The sequence below is a fragment of the Marmota flaviventris genome (assembly GCF_047511675.1).
Source record: "Marmota flaviventris isolate mMarFla1 chromosome 5 unlocalized genomic scaffold, mMarFla1.hap1 SUPER_5_unloc_1, whole genome shotgun sequence".
Taxonomy (NCBI): Eukaryota; Metazoa; Chordata; class Mammalia; order Rodentia; family Sciuridae; genus Marmota; species Marmota flaviventris.
Genome location: NW_027287679.1, coordinates 1,293,403 through 1,299,402, shown reverse-complemented (window position 1 = coordinate 1,299,402; position 6,000 = coordinate 1,293,403). Strand labels below are relative to the sequence as shown.

Genomic DNA, 6,000 nt, shown 5'->3' with positions numbered 1-6,000 from the left:
GCAGGTCTTGGTAAGAGGGCTTGGGAAAGAGCACGAGCCCTGAGCACTCAATGTGGGGTGGTGGTGGGAGGGTCACAGTTCCTGCAGTCAGCAGACAGGAACAAGCCTATGAGGGATCTTCTCATATCCAATGGACAGGGAGGGCACAGGAGGTCAAAGCTAACAGTAACTGGTGTCAGAGTGACAGCCGGGAGTGTGCTGGCTTAGAGCTCTAAGACTTGGCACGTGCCTGGGTTCCTCTGCCCTGACCTGATTACAGAGGGTCTTGTGTTGTGTTGGCCTCTCATGGTCAACAGCCATCCTGGGTGTGATGCTGATGGTTTGTTTCATGCTGATGCTGTAACACTGAACACACCCTCAGTGACTTCAACAGTTCAAGTGCATTGCCTTCCTTCTGGAAAACATAAGTAAAAATCAACCTCAGGAGACTAATAGCAGGCTGCCTCCTCCTGGAAGCCCTAGGGCAGAACTGTCCTTTCCCCATCCCACCTTCTGGAGACCCCTAGAGCTCTGGCCCCTGGCCCCCTTTCTCCATCCCCATCCATATTGGGAGTATTGGGTAAAAACCTCATTCCGGCATTTCAACCATTCTCTCTAATGCTTCCCTCTCACTTTTAAGCATCCTGTCATTACTTTGGACTCACTTATATAATCTATATTTTAATATCAGCCTATTAGAAGCTTTACTTCTGTCTGCAAACTTTTCTTGGCCTTGTAAACTAACACGCTGACAGATTCGTGCGATTGCTACATGGAAGTCTTTATGAAGCCATTTTCTGCCTACTATGTTGACATTAAGTTATACTTTGCAATTTTAAATAAATTCAAGGCCAGTGTTTAGCAATACCAAAGCTCAATTGCTAATCCCCCCTCAGCTCTGGATGCCTCAGGCTGTGTTCTCTAGCCACTAGTACTCCATTTCTCACCTCGACAATCTGTACAGCAATTGGTAGCTAAGTTTACTTTGGCATATGCAGTTCACTATAGCAGTATGATTCTTTCATTTCATTCATTTATCTATTCAATGAAATTAAAATTGAAACTACTTCAATAGCTATTTAAAACATATTACAAATATTTCAGCAGAAATAAGAAGATTTGACTTTAAAAGTAGACTGTACCCATGTGCTCTATCAATCACATTCTGCGTCTGATTGGGATTGGACACTTTGCTAAAAGTCAACATCTACAGACAGGAAATGTGAGAGCTCTCCCCAGCACTGTTGCTGTTATAGTGGATGTTGTTACCTAGACACAAAAATGCAAACATACAAATAAAATAAAACTCTCTTTCATAAATGCAAATTGGCACCTGTACTTTAGCATTGATTCTCTTAAATTTAGTTAAAAAGGGGCAAAAAAATTAGCTGAATTCTACCCTTTGCTTCATTTCATTCCCGTTATAGCTTTTGACAGTGGTTGGTGTCAGTGGTTTAGTTTTTAATCTTCTCTTCTATTGGAATTCAGAAAAGAAATACCAGGATCCTATAACTTCACCCATAGATGTGTTTTAAAATCATGACCTTTTCCCAGGACACTTATTTACATTTTCTTTTTACTCCAGAATGAGCCTCTATTATTTTATGACTCATAGCTTTCTGAAGCATACAAAGTAGGTCAGAATCCTGGGAATCTTTAAAACACCCCTGAAATCCAACCTCTCTGTCCCCTGAAGTGTCACGTCACGTGGCTCTGGCTAATGAGAGTGCTTCCAGCCCCTGTGGGTATAGGTCACACACCCTGTAGCTGTGCATGGGCACTGATATACTCCAGCTGGACACAGCAGCAGCAAGTCACTCCTGCAGCATGAGGGGACTGCAACCATGCTTCTCACAGAGGACGCAGATGCAGCCTGCTGCAGTGAGTGTCCCCTCACATGGGTAAGGGATGCCAATCCTAGCACTTCATGCTCAACAAGTTTGAGAAAATCCTCTGTTCCCTGTTGTGCTTGTTATCCCCGGAGAGCTGCAGTGTATGCTTAGCTGCTGCTCACCAGCTGGATTCTTTAACAGCCCGATTCCCTCAAATAAAAGGTCTGTATGATATTATTTGTTACAGAAGATCATCTCAGTACACTGGGTAAGAAACTTAACATCTTAATATCAAATTTTGGCAATGAGTCTGGAAAAAAGTATAGAAAAGAAAATTACAGGCACTTATTTAAATTTCCCATGATTACCCAAAAGCTTTTTAAAAAGGAAGAAAGGGCAGGGGAATGTTGTGCTCCTCACAGCATTGCAAAGACATGGGGAAAACAACCGTTTTCACATCACTCTAAGAAAAAGCGGTGGAAGCATATGGAAATGTAGGTAAGAAATCTCCAAACCCATGAAGTCAGAGGGAAGAAAAAAAAAAAAAGAAATCTTTGTTTTCCAGGATAATACATTTTCCCAACCCTGGGATTTGAGCTTCCTTTCCTCCTTTTAATGGCATGTTGTATTTTATTTGTTGTATTTTATTTACTCTTTTAGCAACACTTTGCATCCATGATCATTGTTCTAGAAATGAATCCCAAATAATTCTATTTGCATAGCTTTGCAAGTATTTTTGACTAGTGTCAACTTAGTTTGTGTAATATAAATATATAGATAGTGAATTTTAGTAAAGTCAAGCATTATCATTTCTTACAAAAATAACTAACTGGGAATTATTTTATTATTTGGAGAATTCATTTGCTCTTTCTTTGAATTTAAATGCTATGTAATGCTGAGTGGAAAATTACATTTGTAATGGCAAATCACATTTATATACCCATTCTACCTTCAAAAAGTATATACAAATACCTATTTCCTTTGAAAAGTTAAGTGTTAGTGATTTTTAATTTAAAATGATTTAAACACAAGCAGAAACTTTGTAATGAATTGAAAAGTCATGGGAGTTGTTGAATTTAGTCTCTAAAACCTCATAAACCTCCCTTGCATGACTTAAGCAAAAGGATTACTGAAGTTGTCCTATTTCATGTGACATCTTATCACATTATGAAAGAAAAAGCTGTAATTTCTGCTGTCAAATGTCCATTAAAAATCACATAAATGCTCAGGAAAGTTCATGGAAGTGCAAGGCGGCCACTGATGTGTACAGAAATAAGCAAAGTGTGCTGTGCACAGCCAGTGGGGCACTAGTGACCCTCGAGAAGGAGGGACTCTGACACACCAAGAAGCACCCATGCACCCGAGTCAAGGTCATGGACAGCAGGTAGTGCAAACAGACAAGGACAGGAGTGACTTCCTCCAGGTGCAATTCCTAGAGTCACCGATTTATAGAGGGAGAGAGAATGGAGGCTGCTAGTGGCCTGGGAGAAGCATGGGGAGTTCTCTCTAATGGTGCATGGTTTCATTTTGGGGAGATGAAAAGAGTTTTCAAGGTAGACACTGGTGAGAATTGTACCGATATGTGAATATACTTCATGTCACTGTGTCACTGTTCACTTAAAGATGTTTACAGTGTAAAAAATTAAAGGAACTTGCCCAACATCCTAGAGTTACTGAATTACATAATGATTTCTAAACAGGTCTAAAGCTTAGTCCGTCTTTAACACTGAGAAGTTGGAGTAGGGAAGAATGGGTTAGGGTTTCCTCCAGTCTTGGGAAGGCAGTGAGAGCCATGGCCAGGGTTTTCATTTGGTCACCAGGCACACAGATCATGCTTCAGAGATTCAGGGGTGTGCAGAGCACAGAGGTTGGCAGGTGAGGACATATTTGACAAAGAAGTATGTCCACAGGGTGGAGCAATCCAAGGTAGGATGCTCTCCAGCCACGACTAGCATTTGGACTTAGGGTAGATCTTGGCACTCCCTAAGAGCTGCACACCTTCTGCCATGTGAGTATGATGAAGCAGGCAGCATCCCTGAGGACAGACTAGTAGCCATAGCTGTACAGTTCTGGGCTTCTTCATCCAGTTCTAGCAGGAGAAGATCAAAGACAAAAATTGATTTAAAGATTTTGGTTCTATGGGGAATGAGGAAGAAATTAATGTTTCTGCACACATTTGTAATAAAGAACCAGATTTTTTCCTTACCCAGTGAATAGTGCATCTTTAAATCAATACAAAGCACTGTTGAAGGATTAATGAGAGAGTGAATTGAACAATAGAGCTCCACACTAACTAACAAACTCAAATAACACTGATTACCTTAAGTTTAAAACTGTGGAAGTGACTAAGGTACTACCAACTTCACATGAAGTTATGCTTCTGTCTGCAGACGCTGTCTTCCTGCCTTCTAGATCTGAGAAGATAAGCCCTCCAGTTTTAGAAAAGGCTTTCCAGATTCAGTCAGCGTCAGGGAAAACATCATGATTTTGGAAGTTTAACCAATTTTCACGTGTTTTAGATTTGGAATCTTCATTATTAAGTACATAATTTTTTGAAAGTAAGATATGGACAATTCATCTCTAAGATATTGATCATGCAGGACACGACTAAAGCATCAATATGAATGACACATGTACACCATTTCCTGCTCACCCATTTATTTGGGCACCAAGTAACTAAAAAGTCTCTCTGGTATGTCAGTTGCAACTTCTCAAGAATTAGGATTTGGTATGCCAATTAATCAACACTCAACCTAGGAGGCATTTATCATGTGAAACTTCAAAATGACAAAAAAAAACAAAAACCTTTAAGTTAATTTTATCTTGATTTAAACATGCTTAAAAAATAGATGAAGCCAGGCGTGGTGGCACATGCCTGTAATCCCAGCAGCTTGGAAGACTGAGACAGAAGAATTGCAAGTTAAAAAACAGCTTTAGCAATGGTGAGGCACTAAGGAACTCAGTGAGACCATGTTTCAAAATAAAATACAAAACAGGGCTGGGGATGTGGCTCAGTGGCCAAGCACCACTGAGTTCAATCCCCAGCACCAAAAATAAAAACAAGAAGAAAAATAAGAGATGAAAGATTTGAAATAGGTTTCATTATTACACATGTGATTATTTAGAAGGATATAAATAACAAGGGGCATTTAAAAAATTAATCTCTCTCCTATGTTTCCACTGACAGTGTCTCTTCTGTTGTTTGAAATCATGGAAAGTGGGAACACCAGTTCCGACTTCATTCTCCTAGGTCTCTTGGGCCACTCCAGAGCCCAACAGTTTCTCTTTGGGATGGTTCTGACAATAGCTTTTATGGCTCTAGTGGGCAATGCTCTCATGATTCTCCTGATTCAGTGGGACCTCTGGCTCCACACGCCCATGTACTTCCTCCTGAGCCAACTGTCCCTCATGGACGCCATGCTGGTTTCCACCACTGTGCCTAAAATGGCTGCTGACTACTTGACTGGAATCAAGTCCATCTCCCTTGCTGGCTGTGGCTTGCAGATCTTCTTCCTTCTCACTCTGGGTGGTGGGGAGTGCTTCCTCTTAGCAGCCATGGCCTATGACCGCTATGTGGCTGTATGCCATCCTCTGCGCTATCCCATGCTCATGAACTGGCCACTGTGTCTGAGGATGACCATGGGGTCCGGGGTCTTGGTTCCTGGGAGCAGCTGACGGGCTGATGCAGGCAGTTGTTGCCCTTAGCTTCCCGTTTTGCAAGAGATGAGAGATAGACCATTTCTTCTGTGAGGCCCCTACACTGGTGCGCTTGGCTTGTGCTGACACGTGTGTCTTTGAGAATGTCATGTACATCTGCTGTGTGTTGATGCTCCTGGTGCCCTTCTGCCTCATCCTGACCTCCTACAGTCTCATCCTGGCTGCTGTCCTCCACATGCGCTCCACAGAAGCCCGCAAGAAGGCCTTTGCCACCTGCTCCTCACACGTGGCTGTGGTGGGGCTCTTTTATGGAGCTGCCATTTTTATCTACATGAGACCCAAATCCTACAGGTCAGCTCACCACGATAAGGTGGTGTCAGCCTTCTATAGCATTCTCACCCCAATGCTGAACCCCCTCATTTTCAGCTTGAGGAACAGCGAGGTCAAGGGCACCCTGAGAAAGTGTGTGGCCAGTGTGTGGCCTTGAGGCTTTATTAACAATACACTACATTGCCCCAGATTTTGTGGTTGG

General features: G+C 42.1%; 1 pseudogene; it reads left to right on the top strand.

Moving 5' to 3' along the window:
- The first annotated feature begins 5,006 nt into the window (after positions 1-5,006).
- On the top strand, positions 5,007-5,955 carry LOC139703645 (olfactory receptor 2T33-like; annotated as a pseudogene).
- Positions 5,956-6,000: the final 45 nt, after the last annotated feature.